Here is a 24,276-nt window from a genome sequence, read left to right as displayed (position 1 = left end):
ACAAGGGAAATAGAGCAGCCGTGTTCACGGGTTACGTACACTTGATAAAATAATATGATAAATGACATCGGAGTAAAGCTGAACTGCCGAAAAAAAAGAAAAAGAAAGAACGGGAAAAGTCCTGCGGGAGTCGAACTTCTCTCCTTCCGGTATGGCGTTATGAACACCCAGCGCGCTAAGCGATTACGCCATACGGCTGTCCTGAAGATCGTAACACTGTCGTTATAGCGTTGACTTGTGATGGCGCTATTCAACTTCCCACAAGTGGCCGCGTGGATTCGACCAATATCCAGTTGCAAAGAACAATCGGGAATTGTTCCGTACAGATTGCATTCTCATTTTCAGTTTTTAACTACAAAATTGTCGACCTAATGAGGAAATTTGAAAATATAAAATACATGATGACTGCAGCTTATTGTCTGAGCTACAACATACTTAAGTTTCAGAGGAAATGGAGCAAAATCAGCTGAGATAAAGGTGCTTAAACGTTGTCAAGTCAATGCATGGTTTAAAAAAAAATCACCTCCCATAGACATAACACGTAAACTTGTCCGATTTTGTGTCTTTACTTTTAATCACAATTTAAAGTATGATGACGTCATCAAATTTTAAAACCATGACATGGACTTGAAAGGCAAATGTTCAAAGCAAAACATATCTGAATTTGGGGTAATATTAAGCTTAAACAATAGAGATACGAGCAAATGAATGTCAGAAACAGTACCTCAAAAAAAATAATTCCACTTTTTTGATTTCAGATGATGATATGATGACGTCATGAGTTTTCCTGGCAATATCGGTACTTGAAACGTTATTTCCAATTCATATGCTTTTGTAATATGCAAGAGAAATATAGGGTCAATGGACGATTTAAAGAGCTATGGCGAAATAAACAAAGACATGTTTTTTCACTATATTTGCAGAAAGACGCGCGCGCGGAATTTCAACTTTGACGCCAGTGCATTCCTTTGTTATAGGTCAAAATCGATCGGAAATCAATGAATATTGTTACTCAAAGTATCAGAAATCCAAATCGGTCAAAAAAATTGCATTTTCATATTAGTTACGCCCTCTGCGCGCGAAATTGCGCGGACGGACGCGCACGCGAGAAAATGTTTGAAACGCTTAAAATTGTCTGAAACTTCGAGATTTCCCATTGGGAAGTCGTTTTGAGCCTTTTAAAATTTTGACGCGCGCAAACGCGCGCGTAATGATGACCTGGGTAACTAGCGTTAAAATGTAAAATAGAGCGTGACCTGAACTTTATGTCCACCGAAAATGATACAGAAATGATATCTAGTTATGAAGTTATGATCGATCATGTGACAAGGTCCGAAAATCACAAAATGGCGCCTAGATGACGTCATAGATATGTTACTGTCATGAAAACCTTATTGTGGCTAGATATTGTTATGAGACATGTTGACTGAAAATGTCATGTTATTCCGTAATGTCATTGTTGAGATATTGACGACACAAAATGTGGCAGAAAGAAAGAAGAACGAGACATGAAAACTCGTCACATTGAGGACGAGTTAGGTGATACGCTTGTGGTCATCAGATGACAGTCATCTGTGATCGACAAAGAAAAGAATGTGATATAGGCACCTTGAAGTTATATTGAGCGTGCATGCGAAACCGTTTCTGTAACCACTCGGCCACGGGTCATCCACGGAAATGGTAAGACAAAAAAAAATAATGTATAGATATAACAGGGGGAAAGTCAATGCCCACTCAACTAACGTGGCCGTGTGAACATCTATTGCATTGCTAGACGGAAAAGCGGCCTTGTAACGACTGAGGTCGCTATGCCATTTCTGGCAACTTGGGAAAAAATACGTCCCGCAGACATAAAACCTATAATCGGCTGGTTTTCATACCTTGCCTTTAATCACAATTTTCAGTGTAATGACGTCATCAAATTACAAAACGATGACATCGTCTTGAAAGACAATTGTTCAAAGTACAACACCTCAGTCGTCGTCATTACATACTATGATCGGTTTGACAAAGTCAACCTGCAAAATGTTGCTGCAGTCGAAGCAATGTGGTCTCCAACACACAAAAAGAGGGATATGGCGTGTGTGTGTATCTGTGTGTGTGTATAGGTGCGTTTATATACGAACGTGATTTCTACATGGACGAATATAGAATACAAATTGAAGAAAAAAAAGTAAAATAAAAAAAATTGTTTCGAGATCTTGTGGGGTTCGAACCCGCAATCTCACGTCTCTGAGACGGCGCCTTTAACCACTCGGCCATACGTCTCGACGAGAAAATATGGGGAACGTAAACTTATGTATGTGAAAGATACATGTGAAATCGTTTTGTCTACATTCCATTTTCATTTTCAGTTTTGAACTGCAAAATTGTCAATCAGATGAGGAGATTTCAAAGAATAAAATGCATGATTACTGCAGCTTATTGTCTCAGCTACAACATACTAAAGTTTCAGAGGAAATGAAGCAAAATCAGCTGAGATAAAGGTGCTTAAACGTTGTTAAGTCAATGCATGGTTTAAAAAAAAATCACCTCCCATAGACAATACACGTAAACTTGTCCGATTTTGCGTCTTTACCTTTAATCACAATTTAAGGTATGATGACGTCATCAAATATCAAAAGCATGACATGGACTTAAAAGGCAAATGTTCAAAGTACAACATATCTGAATTTGGGATAATATTGAGCTTAAACAACAGAGATACGAGCAAATGAATGTCAGAAACAGTACCTTAACAAAATTAATTCCACTTTTTTGATTTCAGATGACGATATGATGACGTCATAATGTAATTATGGAAATAATGATACTTGAAACGTTATGTCCAATTTATATGCTTTTGTAATATGCAATAAAAACATAGGGTAACCTGACGTTTTAAAGAGCTATGGCGAAATAAACAAAGACATGTTTTTTCACTATATTTGCACATAGACGCGCAGGCGAAATTTGAACTTTGACGCAAGTGCATTCCTTTGTTATTTGTCAGAATCGATCAGAAATCAATAGATATTATTACTCAAAGTATCAGGAATCCAAATCAGTCAAAAAAAGTGCATTTTCATGTTACTGACGCGCTGTGCGCGCGAAAACGCGCGGACGGACGCGCACGCGCAAAATCGTTTGAAACGCTTAAAATTGTCTGAAACTTCGAGATTTCCCATTGGAAAGTTGTTTTGAGCCTTTTAAAAGTTTGACGCGCGCTTACGTGTCCTAGATGACGTCCTAGGTAATTAGCATCAGAGAAAGAAAGATAGAGCGTGACCTGAACTTTATGTCCACAAAAAATGATACAGAAATGACCTTTAGTTATGAAGTTATGATCGATCATGTAACATGGTCCGAAAATCACAAAATGGCGCCTAGATGACGTCATAGAGACGTTAATGTCATGAAAACCTTATTGTGGCTAGATATTGTTATGAGACATGTTCCCTGAAAATGTCATGTTATTCCGTAATGTCATTCTTGAGATATTGATGACACAAAATTGTCCAGAAAGAAAGAAGAATAAAAAGAAATAAAGAGAGATTTTGACAATCACAATAGGTGATACGCTGATAGCGTATCACCTAAAAAGAAATAAAGAGAGATTTTGACAATCACAATAGGTGATACGCTGATAGCGTATCACCTAAAAAGAGAAATTTTGGCAATCACAATAGGTGATACGCTGATAGCGTATCACCTAACGAGATATGAAACTCGTCACGCTGACGAGTTAGGTGATACGCTTGGGGTCATCAGGTGTCGGTCATCTGTGATCGACAAAGAAAAGAATGTGATATAGGCACCTTGAAGTTATATTGAGCGTGAATGCAAAACCGTTTCTCTAACCACTCGGCCACGGGACATCCCCGGAAATGGTAAGGCAAAAAAGAAATGTATAGATATTACAGGGGGAAAAAGTCAATGCCCACTCAACAATCGTGGCCGCGTGAACATGTATTGCATTGCTAGACGGAAATGCGGCCTTGTAACGACTGATGTCGCTATGCCATTTCTGGCAACTTGGGAAAAATACGCGCCGTAGACATAAAGCCTATAATCGGCTGGTTTTGATACCTTGCCTTTAATCACAATTTTCAGTGTGATGACGTCATCAAAGTACAGAACAATGACATGGTCTTGAAAGACAATTGTTCAAAGTACAACACCTCCGTCGTCGTCATTACATACTATGATCGGTTTGACAAAGTCAGCCTGCAAAATTTTGCAGCAGTCGAAGCAATGTGGTCTCCAACACAAAAAAGAGGGATATGGTGTGTGTCTGTGTGTCTGTGTGTGTGTATAGGTGCGTTTATATACGAACGTGATTTCTACATGGACGAATATGTAATACAAAATTGAAGAAAAAAAGTAAAATAGCTAAGTATTTTGTTTCGTGATCTTGTGGGGTTCCAACCCGCAACCTTACGTCTCTGAGACGTCGCCTTTAGCCACTCGGCCATACGTCTCGACGAGAAAATATGGGGAACGTAAACTTATGTATGTGAAAGATACATGAGGAATCGTTTTGTCCACATTCCATTTTCATTTTCAGTTTTAAACTGCAAAATTGTCAATCTGATGAGGAGATTTCAAAGAATAAAATGCATGATTACTGCAACTTATTGTCTCAGCTACAACATACTAAAGTTTCAGAGGAAATGAAGCAAAATCAGCTGAGATAGAGGTGCTTAAACGTTGTCAAGTCAATGCATGGTTTTAAAAAAAATCACCTCCCATAGATATAACACGTAAACTTGTCCGATTTTGTGTCTTTACTTTTATCACAATTTAAAGTATGATGACGTCATCAAACTAGAAAACATCGATATGGATTTGAAAGACAGTTGTTTAATGTATAATATATTAATCGTACGTTGTCAGTTTGCTATTGACATGACGATCAATTCCACGAATATGAGGCAGCTATTAGTACCTGTATGAAATTATTATAGGCATGGTTATCAAATTCCCTTAAAATTTCCTTACTATTGCTTTATTTTTACACACAGTTAAGCTATCTCTTTAAACTCGTCACAGTTTAATGAGAATCATGAACATCATACATTAGTACCATATTCAGTTCCATAGCTGATCGCGTTTGCTAATTAATTAAGATTTATTGTCTAGAATGTGCCATATGGCCAACCTGTATACACACGTGGACACACAAACACAATGCTAAATGTATGTATCAAACCTCTGTAACACAACTTTGAACTAACTGTAGAAAGTATCGCTGCACTTATCATACATACTTTTTATCATTATCTGAAACTCCACAAAAACCACTAATTGACAAATAATCATCAATACAGAAGACTGACTTAAAGGAACAATTCAAATACCTTTTTTTACAATGTATAGCTTCTTACATGTATAAAATCAGCACAAAGTAACAACGACTACATTGTGTTACTGAATTGATATGAACAAATTTCATTTTGTTACAATATACCATGATCAGCTTGAAAAGCCCAGCCTGCAATATTTTGCAGCAGTCGAAGCAATGCAGTCTCCAACGATAAATAAAGGGATACTGTGTGAGTGTGTGCGTATAGGTGTGTTTACATGCGAACGTGACTTCTACATGGACGAAGGTGTAGTACTCCATTGAAGAAAAAAAGTAAAAAAAAAAATTATTATTTTCTTTCGTGCTCTTGTGAGGTTCGAACCCGTACGTGTGCAACCTCACGTTTCTGTGACGACACCTCTAACCACTCGGCCATACGTCTCGACGAGAAAATTAGAGGAACGTAAACTTATGTACGTGAAAGATGAATCAGGAATCGTTTCGTCCGCATTCCATTCTCATTTTCAGTTTTAAATTGCAAAATTGTCAACCTGATGAGGAGATTTCAAAGAATAAAATGCATGATTACTGCAGCTTATTGTCACAGCTACAACATACTTAATTTTCAGAGGAAATGAAGCAAAATCATCTGAGATAAAGGTGCTTAAACGTTGTCAAGTCAATGTATGGTTTTTAAAAAAATCACCTCCCATAGACATAACACGTAAACTTGTCCGATTTTGCGTCTTTACCTTTAATCACAATTTAAAGTATGATGACGTCATCAAATTTCAAAACCATGACATGGACTTGAAAGGCAAATGTTCAAAGTAAAACATATCTGAATTTGGGGTGATATTAAGCTTAAACAATAGAGATACGAGTAAATGAATGTCAGAAAGAGTACCTCAAAAAAATTAATTCCACTTTTTTGATTTCAGATGATGATATGATGACGTCATGAGTTTTCCTGGCAATATTGGTACTTGAAACGTTATTTCCAATTCATATGCTTTTGTAATATGCAATAGAAATATAGGGTCAATGGACGATTTAAAGAGCTATGGCGACATAAACAAAAACATGTTTTTTCACTATATTTGCAGAAAGACGCGCGCGCGGAATTTCAACTTTGACGCCAGTGCATTCCTTTGTTATAGGTCAAAATCGATCGCAAATCAATGGATATTGTTACTCAAAGTATCAGAAATCCAAATCAGTCAAAAAAATTGCATTTTCATGTTGGTTACGCCCTCTGCGCGCGAAATTGCGCGGACGGACGCGCACGCGAGAAAATGTTTGAAACGCTTAGAATTGTCTGAAACTTCGAGATTTCCCATTGGGAAGTCGTTTTGAGCCTTTTAAAATTTTGACGCGCGCAAACGCGCGCGTAATGATGACCTTGGTAACTAGCGTTAAAACGTAAGATAGAGCCTGACCTGAACTTTATGTCCACCGAAAATGATACAGAAATGATATCTAGTTATGAAGTTATGATCGATCATGTGACAAGGTCCGAAAATCACAAAATGGCGCCTAGATGACGTCATAGATATGTTACTGTCATGAAAACCTTATTGTGGCTAGATATTGTTATGAGACATGTTGACTGAAAATGTTATGTTATTCCGTAATGTCATTGTTGAGATATTGACGACACAAAATGTGGCAGAAAGAAAGAAGAATAAAAAAAAAGAGAAATTTTGGCAATCACAATAGGTGATACGCTGATAGCGTATCACCTAACGAGACATGAAAACTCGTCACATTGAGGACGAGTTAGGTGATACGCTTGTGGTCATCAGATGACAGTCATCTGTGATCGACAAAGAAAAGAATGTGATATAGGCACCTTGAAGTTATATTGAGCGTACATGCGAAACCGTTTCTGTAACCACTCGGCCACGGGTCATCCACGGAAATGGTAAGACAAAAAAAAAAACAATGTATAGATATAACAGGGGGAAAGTCAATGCCCACTCAACCAACGTGGCCGTGTGAACATCTATTGCATTGCTAGACGGAAAAGCGGCCTTGTAACGACTGAGGTCGCTATGCCATTTCTGGCAACTTGGGAAAAATACGTCCCGCAGACATAAAACCTATAATCGGCTGGTTTTGATACCTTGCCTTTAATCACAATTTTCAGTGTAATGACGTCATCAAATTACAAAACAATGACATCGTCTTGAAAGACAATTGTTCAAAGTACAACACCTCAGTCGTCGTCATTACATACTATGATCGGTTTGACAAAGTCAACCTGCAAAATTGTGCTGCAGTCGAAGCAATGTGGTCTCCAACACACAAAAAAGAGGGATATGGCGTGTGTGTGTGTGTCTGTGTCTGTGTATAGGTGCGTTTATATACGTACGTGATTTCTACATGGACGAATATGTAATGCAAAATTGAAGAAAAAAAAGTAAAATAGCTAAGTATTTTGTTTCGTGATCTTGTGGGGTTCGAACCCGCAACCTTACGTCTCTGAGACGTCGCCTTTAGCCACTCGGCCATACGTCTCGACGAGAAAATATGGGGAACGTAAACTTATGTATGTGAAAGATACATGAGGAATCGTTTTGTCCACATTCCATTTTCATTTTCAGTTTTAAACTGCAAAATTGTCAATCTGATGAGGAGATTTCAAAGAATAAAATGCATGGTTACTGCAGCTTATTGTCTCAGCTACAACATACTAAAGTTTCAGAGGAAATGAAGCAAAATCAGCTGAGATAAAGGTGCTTAAACGTTGTCAAGTCAATGCATGGTTTTAAAAAAAATCACCTCCCATAGACATAACACGTAAACTTGTCCGATTTTGTGTCTTTACTTTTATCACAATTTAAAGTATGATGACGTCATCAAACTAGAAAACATCGATATGGATTTGAAAGACAGTTGTTTAATGTATAATATATTAATCGTACGTTGTTAATTTGCTATTGACATGACGATCAATCACACGAATATGAGGCAGCTATTAGTACCTGTATGAAATTATTATAGGCATGGTTATCAAATTCCCTTAAAATTTCCTTATTATTGCTTTATTTTTACACACAGTTAAGCTATCTCTTTAAACTCGTCACAGTTTAATGAGAATCATGAACATCATACATTAGTACCATATTCAGTTCCATAGCTGATCGCGTTTGCTCATTAATTAAGATTTATTGTCTAGAATGTGCCATATGGCCAACCTGTATACACACGTGGACACACAAACACAATGCTAAATGTATGTATCAAACCTCTGTAACACAACTTTGAACTAACTGTAGAAAGTATCGCTGCACTTATCATACATACTTTTTATCATTATCTGAAACTCCACAAAAACCACTAATTGACAAATAATCATCAATACAGAAGACTGACTTAAAGGAACAATTCAAATACCTTTTTTTACAATGTATAGCTTCTTACATGTATAAAATCAGCACAAAGTAACCACGACTACATTGTGTTACTGAATTGATATGAACAAATTTCATTTTGTTACAATATACCATGATCAGCTTGAAAAGCCCAGCCTGCAATATTTTGCAGCAGTCGAAGCAATGCAGTCTCCAACGATAAACAAAGGGATACTGTGAGTGTGTGCGTATAGGTGTGTTTACATCCGAACGTGACTTCTACATGGACGAAGGTGTAGTACTCCATTGAAGAAAAAAAGTAAAAAAAAAATTATTTTCTTTCGTGCTCTTGTGAGGTTCGAACCCGTACGTGTGCAACCTCACGTTTCTGTGACGACACCTCTAACCACTCGGCCATACGTCTCGACGAGAAAATTAGAGGAACGTAAACTTATGTACGTGAAAGATGAATCAGGAATCGTTTCGTCCGCATTCCATTCTCATTTTCAGTTTTAAATTGCAAAATTATCAACCTGATGAGGAGATTTCAAAGAATAAAATGCATGATTACTGCAGCTTATTGTCTCACCTACAACATACTTAATTTTCAGAGGAAATGAAGCAAAATCATCTGAGATAAAGGTGCTTAAACGTTGTCAAGTCAATGTATGGTTTTTAAAAAAATCACCTCCCATAGACATAACACGTAAACTTGTCCGATTTTGCGTCTTTACCTTTAATCACAATTTAAAGTATGATGACGTCATCAAATTTCAAAACCATGACATGGACTTGAAAGGCAAATGTTCAAAGTAAAACATATCTGAATTTGGGGTGATATTAAGCTTAAACAATAGAGATACGAGTAAATGAATGTCAGAAAGAGTACCTCAAAAAAATTAATTCCACTTTTTTGATTTCAGATGATGATATGATGACGTCATGAGTTTTCCTGGCAATATTGGTACTAGAAACGTTATTTCCAATTCATATGCTTTTGTAATATGCAATAGAAATATAGGGTCAATGGACGATTTAAAGAGCTATGGCGACATAAACAAAAACATGTTTTTTCACTATATTTGCAGAAAGACGCGCGCGCGGAATTTCAACTTTGACGCCAGTGCATTCCTTTGTTATAAGGTCAAAATCGATCGGAAATCAATGGATATTGTTACTCAAAGTATCAGAAATCCAAATCAGTCAAAAAAATTGCATTTTCATGTTGGTTACGCCCTCTGCGCGCGAAATTGCGCGGACGGACGCGCACGCGAGAAAATGTTTGAAACGCTTAGAATTGTCTAAAACTTCGAGATTTCCCATTGGGAAGTCGTTTTGAGCCTTTTAAAATTTTGACGCGCGCAAACGCGCGCGTAATGATGACCTTGGTAACTAGCGTTAAAACGTAAGATAGAGCCTGACCTGAACTTTATGTCCACCGAAAATGATACAGAAATGATATCTAGTTATGAAGTTATGATCGATCATGTCACAAGGTCCGAAAATCACAAAATGGCGCCTAGATGACGTCATAGATATGTTACTGTCATGAAAACCTTATTGTGGCTAGATATTGTTATGAGACATGTTGACTGAAAATGTCATGTTATTCCGTAATGTCATTGTTGAGATATTGACGACACAAAATGTGGCAGAAAGAAAGAAGAATAAAAACGAGACATGAAAACTCGTCACATTGAGGACGAGTTAGGTGATACGCTTGTCATCAGATGAAAGTCATCTGTGATCGACAAAGAAAAGAATGTGATATAGGCACCATGAAGTTATATTGAGCGTGCATGCGAAACCGTTTTTGTAACCACTCGGCCACGGGTCATCCACGGAAATGGTAAGACAAAAAAAAAAAACAATGTATAGATATAACAGGGGGAAAGTCAATGCCCACTCAACTAACGTGGCCGTGTGAACATCTATTGCATTGCTAGACGGAGAAGCGGCCTTGTAACGACTGAGGTCGCTATGCCATTTCTGGCAACTTGGGAAAAAATACGTCCCGCAGACATAAAACCTATAATCGGCTGGTTTTGATACCTTGCCTTTAATCACAATTTTCATTGTAATGACGTCATCAAATTACAAAACAATGACATCGTCTTGAAAGACAATTGTTCAAAGTACAACACCTCAGTCGTCGTCATTACATACTATGATCGGTTTGACAAAGTCAACCTGCAAAATTTTGCTGCAGTCGAAGCAATGTGGTCTCCAACACACAAAAAAGAGGGATATGGCGTGTGTGTGTGTCTGTGTGTGTGTGTAGGTGCGTTTATATACGAACGTGATTTCTACATGGACGAATATGTTATACAAAATTGAAGAAAAAAAAAGTAAAATAGCTAAGTATTTTGTTTCGTGATCTTGTGGGGTTCGAACCCGCAACCTCACGTCTCTGAGACGTCGACTTTATCCACTCGGCCATACGTCTCGACGAGAAAATATGGGGAACGTAAACTTATGTATGTGAAAGATACATGAGGAATCGTTTTGTCCACATTCCATTTTCATTTTCAGTTTTAAACTGCAAAATTGTCAATCTGATGGGAAGATTTCAAAGAATTATATAAATGATTACTGCAGCTTATTGTCTCAGCTACAACATGCTTAAGTTTCAGAGGAAATGAAGCAAAATCAGCTGAGATAAAGGTGCTTAAACGTTGTTAAGTCAATGCATGGTTTAAAAAAAAATCACCTCCCATAGACATAACACGTAAACTTGTCCGATTTTGCGTCTTTACCTTTAATCACAATTTAAGGTATGATGACGTCATCAAATATCAAAAGCATGACATGGACTTAAAAGGCAAATGTTCAAAGTACAACATATCTGAATTTCGAATAATATTGAGCTTAAACAACAGAGATACGAGCAAATGAATGTCAGAAACAGTACCTCAAAAAATTAATTCCACTTTTTTTGATTTCAGATGATGATATGATGACGTCATAATGTATTCAGGGAAATATTGATACTTGAAACGTTATTTTCAATTCATATGCTTTTGTAATATGCAATAAAAACATAGGGTCACCTGACGTTTTAAAGAGCTATAGCGAAATAAACAAAGACATGTTTTTCGCTATATTTCCACATAGACGCGCACACGAAATTTCAACTTTGACGCCTGCGCATTCCTTTGTTATAGGTCGAAATTGATCGGAAATCAATGGATATTGTTACTTAATGTATCAGGAATCCAAATCTGTCAAAAAATGTGCATTTTCATGTTGCTTACGCGCACTGCGCGCGGAAATGCGCGGACGGACGCGAACGCGCGGAACGCTTAAAATTGTCTGAAACTTCGAGATTTCCCATTGGGAAGTCGTTTTAAGCATTTAAAAACTTTGACGCGCGCTAATGCGCGCGTAATGATGTCCTAGGTAATTAGCATTAAAAAGTAAGATAGAGCGTGACCTGAACTTTATGTCCAACGAAAATGATACAGAAATGACCTTTAGTTATGAAGTTATGATCGATCATGTAACATGGTCCGAAAATCACAAAATGGCGCCTAGATGACGTCATAGATATGTTACTGTCATGAAAACCTTATTGTGGCTAGATATTGTCATGAGACATGTTGACTGAAAATGTCATGTTATTCCGTCATGTCAATATTGAGATATTCACGACACAAAATGTGCCAGAAAGAAAGAAGAACGAGATATGAAACTCGTCACGCTGACGAGTTAGGTGATACGCTTGGGGTGATCAGGTGTCGGTCATCTGTGATCGACAAAGAAAAGAATGTGATATAGGCACCTTGATGTTATATTGAGCGTACATGCAAAACCGTTTCTCTAACCACTCGGCCACGGGACATCCCCGGAAATCGTAAGGCAAAAAAGAAATGTATGGATATTACAGGGGGAAAAAGTCAATGCCCACTCAACAATCGTGGCCGCGTGAACATGTATTGCATTGCTAGACGGAAATGCGGCCTTGTAACGACTGATGTCGCTATGCCATTTCTGGCAACTTGGGAAAAATACGCGCCGTAGACATAAAGCCTATAATCGGCTGGTTTTGATACCTTGCCTTTAATCACAATTTCCAGTGTGATGACGTCATCAAAGTACAAAACAATGACATGGGGGGCATTTCATGAAGCGTTTTGTGAGATATTTCGTCTGACAAAATGTTAAAAGCTACGGAAATCCTTGCACCTGATTGGCTGAGAGCAAATTTGTCCGACAAGTTGTCAGACAAAAGTGCTTCATGAAATGCCCCCATGGTCTTGAAAGACAAATGTTCAAAGTACAACACCTCCGTCGTCGTCATTACATACTACGATCGGTTAGACAAAGTGAGCCTGCAAAATTTTGCAGCAGTCGAAGCAATGTGGTCTCCAACACAAAAAAGAGGGATATGGTGTGTGTCTGTGTGTCTGTGTGTCTGTGTGTGTGTATAGGTGCGTTTATATACGAACGTGATTTCTAAATGGACGAATATGTAATACAAAATTGAAGAAAAAAAAGTAAAATAGCTAAGTATTTTGTTTCGTGATCTTGTGGGGTTCGAACCCGCAACCTCACGTCTCTGAGACGTCGCCTTTAACCACTCGGCCATACGTCTCGGCGAGAAAATATGAGGAACGTAAACTTATGTATGTGAAAGCTGAATCGGAAATCGTTTTGTCCACATTCCATTCTCATTTTCAGTTTTAAACTGCAAAATTGTCAACCTGATGAGGAGATTTCGAAGAAGAAAATGCATGATTATTGCAGCTTATTGTCTCAGCTACAACATACTTAAGTTTCAGAGGAAATGAAGCAGAATCAGCTGAGATAAAGGTGCTTAAACGTTGTCAAGTCAATGCATGGTTTTAAAAAAGATCCCCTCCCATAGACATAACACGTAAACTTGTCCGATTTTGCGTCTTTACCTTTAATCACAATTTAAAGTATGATGACGTCATTAAATTTCAAAACCATGACATGGACTTAAAAGGCAAATGTTCAAAGTACAACATATCTGAATTTGGGATAATATTGAGCTTAAACAACAGAGATACGAGCAAATGAATGTCAGAAACAGTACCTCAAAAAAATTAATTCCACTTTTTTGATTTCAGATGATGATATGATGACGTCATAATGTAATTATGGAAATATTAATACTTGAAACGTTATTTCCAATTCATATGTTTTTGTAATATGCAATAAAAACATAGGGTAACCAGACGTTTTAAAGAGCTATGGCGAAATAAACAAAGACATGTTTTTCGCTATATTTGCACAAAGACGCGCACACGAAATTTCAACTTTGACGCCAACGCATTCCTTTGTTATAGGTCAAAATTGATCGGAAATCAATGGATATTGTTACTTAATGTATCAGGAATCCAAATCTGTCAAAAAATGTGCATTTTCAGTTTGCTTACGCGCACTACGCGCGAAAATGTGCGGACGGACGCGAACGCGCGAAACGCTTAAAATTGTCTGAAACTTCGAGATTTCCCATTGGTAAGTTGTTTTGAGCCTTTTAAAAGTTTGACGCGCGCGTACGCGCGCGTAATAATGTCTTAGGTAATTAGCATTAAAATGTATGATAGAGCGTGACCTGAACTTAATGTCCGCCGAAAATAATACAGACATGACCTTTAGATATGAAGTTATGATCGATCATGTAACATGGTCCGAAAATCACAAAATGGCGCCTAGATGACGTCATAGATATGTTACTGTCATGAAAACCTTATTGTGGCTAGATTTTGTCATGAGACATGTTCCCTGAAAATGTCATGTTATTCCGTAATGTCATTCTTGAGATATTTATGACACAAAATTGTCCAGAAAGAAAGAAGAATAAAAAGAAACGAGACATGAAAACTCGTCACATTGAGGACGAGTTAGGTGATACGCTTGTGGTCATGAGATGACAGTCATCTGTGATCGACAAAGAAAAGAATGTGATATAGGCACCTTGAAGTTATATTGAGCGTGCATGCGAAACCGTATCTGTAACCACTCGACCACGGGTCATCCACGGAAATGGTAAGACAAAAAAACAACAACAATGTATAGATATAACGGGGGGAAAGTCAATGCCCACTCAACTAACGTGGCCGTGTGAACATCTATTGCATTGCTAGACGGAAAAGCGGCCTTGTAACGACTGAGGTCGCTATGCCATTTCTGGCAACTTGGGAAAAATACGTCCCGCAGACATAAAACCTATAATCGGCTGGTTTTGATACCTTGCCTTTAATCACAATTTTCAGTGTAATGACGTCATCAAATTACAAAACAATGACATGGTCTTGAAAGAAAATTGTTCAAAGTACAACACCTCAGTCGTCGTCATTACATACTATGATCGGTTTGACAAAGTCAACCTGCAAAATGTTGCTGCAGTCGAAGCAATGTGGTCTCCAACACACAAAAAAGAGGGATATGGCGTGTGTGTGTGTCTGTGTGTGTGTATAGGTGCGTTTATATACGAACGTGATTTCTACATGGACGAATATGTAATACAAAATTGAAGAAAAAAAAACAGTAAAGTAGCTAATTATTTTGTTTCGTGATCTTGTGGGGTTCGAACCCGCAACCTCACGTCTCTGAGACGTCGCCTTTAACCACTCGGCGACACGTCTCGACGGGAAAATATGGGGAACGTTATGGACTTGAAAGACAGTTGTTCAATATATAACACATTCATCGTACGTTGTCAGTTTGCTATTGACATGACGATCTATCATTTGAATATGAGGCAGGCATTAGTACCTGTATGAAATTATTATAGGCATGGTTATCAAATTGCCCTAAAATATCCTTATAATTGCCTTATTTTTACACACAGTTACGCTATCCCTTTAAACTCGTCACAGTTTAATCAGAATCATTAACATCATACATTAGTACCATATTCAGTTCCATAGCTGATCACGTTTGCTAATCAATTAAGAGTAATTGTCTAGCATGTGTCATATGGCCAACCTGTATACACACGTATATACACACACACAATGCTAAATGTATGTATCAAACATCTGTAACACAGCTTTGAACTAACTATAGGAATTATCGCTGCACTTATCATCCATACTTTTTATCACTATCTGAAACTCCACAAAAACCACTAATTGACAAATAATCATCAATACAGAAGACTGAATACCTTTTTTACAATGTATAGCTTGTTACATGTATAAATCAGCACAAAGTAACCACGACTACATTGTGTTACTGAATTAATATGAACAAATTTCATGTTGTGACAGTATACTATATCAGTTTGAAAAGCCCAACCTGCAAAACTATAATTTTGCAGCAGTCGAAGTAATGCAGTCTCCAACGCAAAACAAAGGTATACTGTGTGAGTGTGTGCGTATAGGTGTGTTTACATGCAAACGTGATTTCTACATGGACGAAGGTGTAGTACTCTATTGAAGAAAAAAAGTAAAAAAAAAAAATATTATTTTCTTTCGTGCTCTTGTGAGGATCGAACCCGTACGTGTGCAACCTCACGTTTCTAAGACGACGCCTCTAACCACTCGACCATACGTCTCGACGAGAAAATTAGAGGAACGTAAGCTTATGTACGTGAAAGATGAATCAGGAATCGTTTGGTCCGCATTCCATTCTCATTTTCAGTTTTAAATTGCAAAATTGTCAACCTCATGAGGAGATTTCAAAGAATAAAATGCATGATTACTGCAGCTTATTGTCACAGCTACAACATAAATAAGTTTCAGAGGAAATGAAGCAAAATCAGCTGAGATAAAGGTGCTTAAACGTTGTCAAGTCAATGCATGGTTTCTAAAAAAATCACCTCCCATAGACATAACACGTAAACTTGTCCGATTTTGCGTCTTTACCTTTAAACACAATTTAAAGCATGATGACGTCATCAAATTTCAAAACCATGACATGGACTTGAAAGGCAAATGTTCAAAGTACAACATATCTGAATTTGGGATAATATTGAGCTTAAACAACAGAGATACGAGCAAATGAATGTCAGAAACAGTACCTCAAAAAAATTAATTCCACTTTTTTGATTTCAGATGACGATATGATGACGTCATAATGTAATTATGGAAATAATGATACTTGAAACGTCATGTCCAATTTATATGCTTTTGTAATATGCAATAAAAACATAGGGTCACCTGACGTTTTAAAGAGCTATGGCGAAATAAACAAAGACATGTTTTTTCACTATATTTGCACATAGACGCGCACGCGAAATTTGAACTTTGACGCAAGTGCATTGCTTTGTTATTTGTAGGAATCGATTAGAAATCAATGGATATTGTTGCTCAAAGTATCAGGAATCCAAATCTGTCAAAAAAAGTGTATTTTCATGTTGCTGACGCGCTGTGCGCGCGAAAATGCGCGGACGGACGCGCACGCGCAAAATTGTTTGAAACGCATAAAATTGTCTGAAACTTCGAGATTTCCCATTGGAAAGTTGTTTTGAGCCTTTTAAAATTTTGACGCGCGCTTACGCGCACTTAATGATGTCCTAGGTAATTAGCATCAAAAGAAGTAAGATAGAACGTGACCTGAACTTTATGTCCACAAAAAATGATACAGAAATGACCTTTAGTTATGAAGTTATGATCGATCATGTAACATGGTCCAAAAATCACAAAATGGCGCCTAGACGACGTCATAGATATGTTACTGTCATGAAAACCTTATTGTGGCTAGATATTGTCATGAGACATGTTCCCTGAAAATGTCATGTTATTCCGTAATGTCATTCTTGAGATATTGATGACACAAAATTGTCCAGAAAGAAAGAAGAATAAAAAGAAATAAAGAGAGATTTTGACAATCACAATAGGTGATACGCTGATAGCGTATCACCTAATAACGAGACATGAAAACTCGTCACATTGAGGACGAGTTAGGTGATACGCTTGTGGTCATGAGATGACAGTCATCTGTGATCGACAAAGAAAAGAATGTGATATAGGCACCTTGAAGTTATATTGAGCGTGCATGCGAAACCGTATCTGTAACCACTCGACCACGGGTCATCCACGGAAATGGTAAGACAAAAAAACAACAACAATGTATAGATATAACGGGGGGAAAGTCAATGCCCACTCAACTAACGTGGCCGTGTGAACATCTATTGCATTGCTAGACGGAAAAGCGGCCTTGTAACGACTGAGGTCGCTATGCCATTTCTGGCAACTTGGGAAAAATACGTCCCGCAGACATAAAACCTATAATCGGCTGGTTTTGATACCTTGCCTTTAATCACAATTTTCAGTGTAATGACGTCATCAAATTACAAAACAATGACATGGTCTTGAAAGAAAATTGTTCAAAGTACAACACCTCAGTCGTCGTCATTACATACTATGATCGGTTTGACAAAGTCAACCTGCAAAATGTTGCTGCAGTCGAAGCAATGTGGTCTCCAACACACAAAAAAGAGGGATATGGCGTGTGTGTGTGTCTGTGTGTGTGTATAGGTGCGTTTATATACGAACGTGATTTCTACATGGACGAATATGTAATACAAAATTGAAGAAAAAAAAACAGTAAAGTAGCTAATTATTTTGTTTCGTGATCTTGTGGGGTTCGAACCCGCAACCTCACGTCTCTGAGACGTCGCCTTTAACCACTCGGCGACACGTCTCGACGGGAAAATATGGGGAACGTTATGGACTTGAAAGACAGTTGTTCAATATATAACACATTCATCGTACGTTGTCAGTTTGCTATTGACATGACGATCTATCATTTGAATATGAGGCAGGCATTAGTACCTGTATGAAATTATTATAGGCATGGTTATCAAATTGCCCTAAAATATCCTTATAATTGCCTTATTTTTACACACAGTTACGCTATCCCTTTAAACTCGTCACAGTTTAATCAGAATCATTAACATCATACATTAGTACCATATTCAGTTCCATAGCTGATCACGTTTGCTAATCAATTAAGAGTAATTGTCTAGCATGTGTCATATGGCCAACCTGTATACACACGTATATACACACACACAATGCTAAATGTATGTATCAAACATCTGTAACACAGCTTTGAACTAACTATAGGAATTATCGCTGCACTTATCATCCATACTTTTTATCACTATCTGAAACTCCACAAAAACCACTAATTGACAAATAATCATCAATACAGAAGACTGAATACCTTTTTTACAATGTATAGCTTGTTACATGTATAAATCAGCACAAAGTAACCACGACTACATTGTGTTACTGAATTAATATGAACAAATTTCATGTTGTGACAGTATACTATATCAGTTTGAAAAGCCCAACCTGCAAAACTATAATTTTGCAGCAGTCGAAGTAATGCAGTCTCCAACGCAAAACAAAGGTATACTGTGTGAGTGTGTGCGTATAGGTGTGTTTACATGCAAACGTGATTTCTACATGGACGAAGGTGTAGTACTCTATTGAAGAAAAAAAGTAAAAAAAATATATTATTTTCTTTCGTGCTCTTGTGAGGATCGAACCCGTACGTGTGCAACCTCACGTTTCTAAGACGACGCCTCTAACCACTCGACCATACGTCTCGACGAGAAAATTAGAGGAACGTAAGCTTATGTACGTGAAAGATGAATCAGGAATCGTTTGGTCCGCATTCCATTCTCATTTTCAGTTTTAAATTGCAAAATTGTCAACCTCATGAGGAGATTTCAAAGAATAAAATGCATGATTACTGCAGCTTATTGTCACAGCTACAACATAAATAAGTTTCAGAGGAAATGAAGCAAAATCAGCTGAGATAAAGGTGCTTAAACGTTGTCAAGTCAATGCATGGTTTCTAAAAAAATCACCTCCCATAGACATAACACGTAAACTTGTCCGATTTTGCGTCTTTACCTTTAAACACAATTTAAAGCATGATGACGTCATCAAATTTCAAAACCATGACATGGACTTGAAAGGCAAATGTTCAAAGTACAACATATCTGAATTTGGGATAATATTGAGCTTAAACAACAGAGATACGAGCAAATGAATGTCAGAAACAGTACCTCAAAAAAATTAATTCCACTTTTTTGATTTCAGATGACGATATGATGACGTCATAATGTAATTATGGAAATAATGATACTTGAAACGTCATGTCCAATTTATATGCTTTTGTAATATGCAATAAAAACATAGGGTCACCTGACGTTTTAAAGAGCTATGGCGAAATAAACAAAGACATGTTTTTTCACTATATTTGCACATAGACGCGCACGCGAAATTTGAACTTTGACGCAAGTGCATTGCTTTGTTATTTGTAGGAATCGATTAGAAATCAATGGATATTGTTGCTCAAAGTATCAGGAATCCAAATCTGTCAAAAAAAGTGTATTTTCATGTTGCTGACGCGCTGTGCGCGCGAAAATGCGCGGACGGACGCGCACGCGCAAAATTGTTTGAAACGCATAAAATTGTCTGAAACTTCGAGATTTCCCATTGGAAAGTTGTTTTGAGCCTTTTAAAATTTTGACGCGCGCTTACGCGCACTTAATGATGTCCTAGGTAATTAGCATCAAAAGAAGTAAGATAGAACGTGACCTGAACTTTATGTCCACAAAAAATGATACAGAAATGACCTTTAGTTATGAAGTTATGATCGATCATGTAACATGGTCCAAAAATCACAAAATGGCGCCTAGACGACGTCATAGATATGTTACTGTCATGAAAACCTTATTGTGGCTAGATATTGTCATGAGACATGTTCCCTGAAAATGTCATGTTATTCCGTAATGTCATTCTTGAGATATTGATGACACAAAATTGTCCAGAAAGAAAGAAGAATAAAAAGAAACGAGATATGAAACTCGTCACGCTGACGAGTTAGGTGATACGCTTGGGGTCATCAGGTGTCGGTCATCTGTGATCGACAAAGAAAAGAATGTGATATAGGCACCTTGAAGTTATATTGAGCGTGCATGCAAAACCGTTTCTCTAACCAATCGGCCACGGGACATCCCCGGAAATGGTAAGGCAAAAAAGAAATGTATGGATATTACAGGGGGAAAAAGTCAATGCCCACTCAACAATCGTGGCCGCGTGAACATGTATTGCATTGCTAGACGGAAATGCGGCCTTGTAACGACTGATGTCGCTATGCCATTTCTGGCAACTTGGGAAAAATACGCGCCGTAGACATAAAGCCTATAATCGGCTGGTTTTGATACCTTGCCTTTAATCACAATTTTCAGTGTGATGACGTCATCAAAGTACAAAACAATGACATGGTCTTGAAAGACAAATGTTCAAAGTACAACACCTCAGTCGTCGTCATTACATACTATGATCGGTTTGACAAAGTCAACCTGCAAAATGTTGCTGCAGTCGAAGCAATGTGGTCTCCAACACACAAAAAAGAGGGATATGGCGTGTGTCTGTGTGTCTGTGTGTGTGTATAGGTGCGTTTATATACGAACGTGATTTCTACATGGACGAATATGTAATACAAAATTGAAGAAAAAAAGTAAAATAGCTAAGTATTTTGTTTCGTGATCTTGTGGGGTTCGAACCCGCAACCTCAAGTCTCTGAGACGTCGCCTTTAACCACTCGGCCATACGTCTCGGCGAGAAAATATGAGGAACGTAAACTTATGTATGTGAAAGCTGAATCGGGAATCGTTTTGTCCACATTCCATTCTCATTTTCAGTTTTAAACTGCAAAATTGTCAACCTGATGATGAGATTTCAAAAAATAAAATGCATGATTACTGAAGCTTATTGTCTCAGCTACAACATACTTAAGTTTCAGAGGAAATGAAGCAAAATCAGCTGAGATAAAGGTGCTTAAACGTTGTCAAGTCAATGCATGGTTTTAAAAAAAATCACCTCCCATAGACAATACACGTAAACTTGTCCGATTTTGCATCTTTACCTTTAATCACAATTTAAGGTATGATGACGTCATCAAATTTCAAAACCATGACTTGGACTTAAAAGGCAAATGTTCAAAGTACAACATATCTGAATTTGGGATAATATTGAGCTTAAACAACAGAGATACGAGCAAATGAATGTCAGAAACAGTACCTCAAAAAAATTAATTCCACTTTTTTGATTTCAGATGATGATATGATGACGTCATAATGTATTTAGGGAAATATTGATACTTGAGACGTTATTTTCAATTCATATGCTTTTGTAATATGCAATAAAAACATAGGGTCACCTGACGTTTTAAAGAGCTATGGCGAAATAAACAAAGACATGTTTTTCGCTATATTTCCACATAGACGCGAACACGAAATTTCAACTTTGACGCCAGCGCATTCCTTTGTTATAGGTCGAAATTGATCGGAAATCAATGGATATTGTTACTTAATGTATCAGGAATCCAAATCTGTCAAAAAATGTGCATTTTCAGTTTGCTTACGCGCACTACGCGCGAAAATGTGCGGACGGACGCGAACGCGCGAAACGCTTAAAATTGTCTGAAACTTCGAGATTTCCCATTGGTAAGTTGTTTTGAGCCTTTTAAAAGTTTGACGCGCGCGTACGCGCGCGTAATAATGTCTTAGGTAATTAGCATTAAAATGTATGATAGAGCGTGACCTGAACTTAATGTCCGCCGAAAATGATACAGACATGACCTTTAGATATGAAGTTATGATCGATCATGTAACATGGTCCGAAAATCACAAAATGGCGCCTAGATGACGTCATAGATATGTTACTGTCATGAAAACCTTATTGTGGCTAGATTTTGTCATGAGACATGTTCCCTGAAAATGTCATGTTATTCCGTAATGTCATTCTTGAGATATTGATGACACAAAATTGTCCAGAAAGAAAGAAGAACGAGACATGAAAACTCGTCACATTGAGGACGAGTTAGGTGATACGCTTGTGGTCATCAGATGACAGTCATCTGTGATCGACAAAGAAAAGAATGTGATATAGGCACCTTGAAGTTATATTGAGCGTGCATGCGAAACCGTTTCTGTAACCACTCGGCCACGGGTCATCCACGGAAATGGTAAGACAAAAAAACAACAACAATGTATAGATATAACGGGGGGAAAGTCAATGCCCACTCAACTAACGTGGCCGTGTGAACATCTATTGCATTGCTAGACGGAAAAGCGGCCTTGTAACGACTGAGGTCGCTATGCCATTTCTGGCAACTTGGGAAAAATACGTCCCGCAGACATAAAACCTATAATCGGCTGGTTTTGATACCTTGCCTTTAATCACAATTTTCAGTGTAATGACGTCATCAAATTACAAAACAATGACATCGTCTTGAAAGAAAATTGTTCAAAGTACAACACCTCAGTCGTCGTCATTACATACTATGATCGGTTTGACAAAGTCAACCTGCAAAATGTTGCTGCAGTCGAAGCAATGTGGTCTCCAACACACAAAAAAGAGGGATATGGCGTGTGTGTGTGTCTGTGTGTGTGTATAGGTGCGTTTATATACGAACGTGATTTCTACATGGACGAATATGTAATACAAAATTGAAGAAAAAAAACAGTAAAGTAGCTAATTATTTTGTTTCGTGATCTTGTGGGGTTCAAACCCGCAACCTCACGTCTCTGAGACGTCGCCTTTAACCACTCGGCGACACGTCTCGACGGGAAAATATGGGGAACGTTATGGACTTGAAAGACAGTTGTTCAATATATAACACATTCATCGTACGTTGTCAGTTTGCTATTGACATGACGATCTATCACATGAATATGAGGCAGGCATTAGTACCTGTATGAAATTATTATAGGCATGGTTATCAAATTGCCCTAAAATAGCCTTATAATTGCCTTATTTTTACACACAGTTACGCTATCCCTTTAAACTCGTCACAGTTTAATCAGAATCATTAACATCATACATTAGTACCATATCCAGTTCCATAGCTGATCACGTTTGCTAATCAATTAAGAGTAATTGTCTAGAATGTGTCATATGGCCAACCTGTATACACACGTATATACACACACACAATGCTAAATGTATGTATCAAACATCTGTAACACAGCTTTGAACTAACTATAGGAATTATCGCTGCACTTATCATCCATACTTTTTATCACTATCTGAAACTCCACAAAAACCACTAATTGACAAATAATCATCAATACAGAAGACTGAATACCTTTTTTACAATGTATAGCTTGTTACATGTATAAATCAGCACAAAGTAACCACGACTACATTGTGTTACTGAATTGATATGAACAAATTTCATTTTGTTACAGTATACTATATCAGTTTGAAAAGCCCAACCTGCAAAACTATAATTTTGCAGCAGTCGAAGTAATGCAGTCTCCAACGCAAAACAAAGGTATACTGTGTGAGTGTGTGCGTATAGGTGTGTTTACATGCAAACGTGATTTCTACATGGACGAAGGTGTAGTACTCCATTGAAGAAAAAAAGTAAAAAAAAAAAAATATTATTTTCTTTCGTGCTCTTGTGAGGATCGAACCCGTACGTGTGCAACCTCACGTTTCTAAGACGACGCCTCTAACCACTCGGCCATACGTCTCGACGAGAAAATTAGAGGAACGTAAGCTTATGTACGTGAAAGATGAATCAGGAATCGTTTGGTCCGCATTCCATTCTCATTTTCAGTTTTAAATTGCAAAATTGTCAACCTCATGAGGAGATTTCAAAGAATAAAATGCATGATTACTGCAGCTTATT

The sequence above is a fragment of the Diadema antillarum genome, unplaced genomic scaffold, assembly GCF_040938485.1.
Source record: "Diadema antillarum isolate AM-2024a unplaced genomic scaffold, OU_Dant_1.0 scf00000096, whole genome shotgun sequence".
Taxonomy (NCBI): Eukaryota; Metazoa; Echinodermata; class Echinoidea; order Diadematoida; family Diadematidae; genus Diadema; species Diadema antillarum.
Note: the sequence above shows the minus strand (reverse complement) of the source record.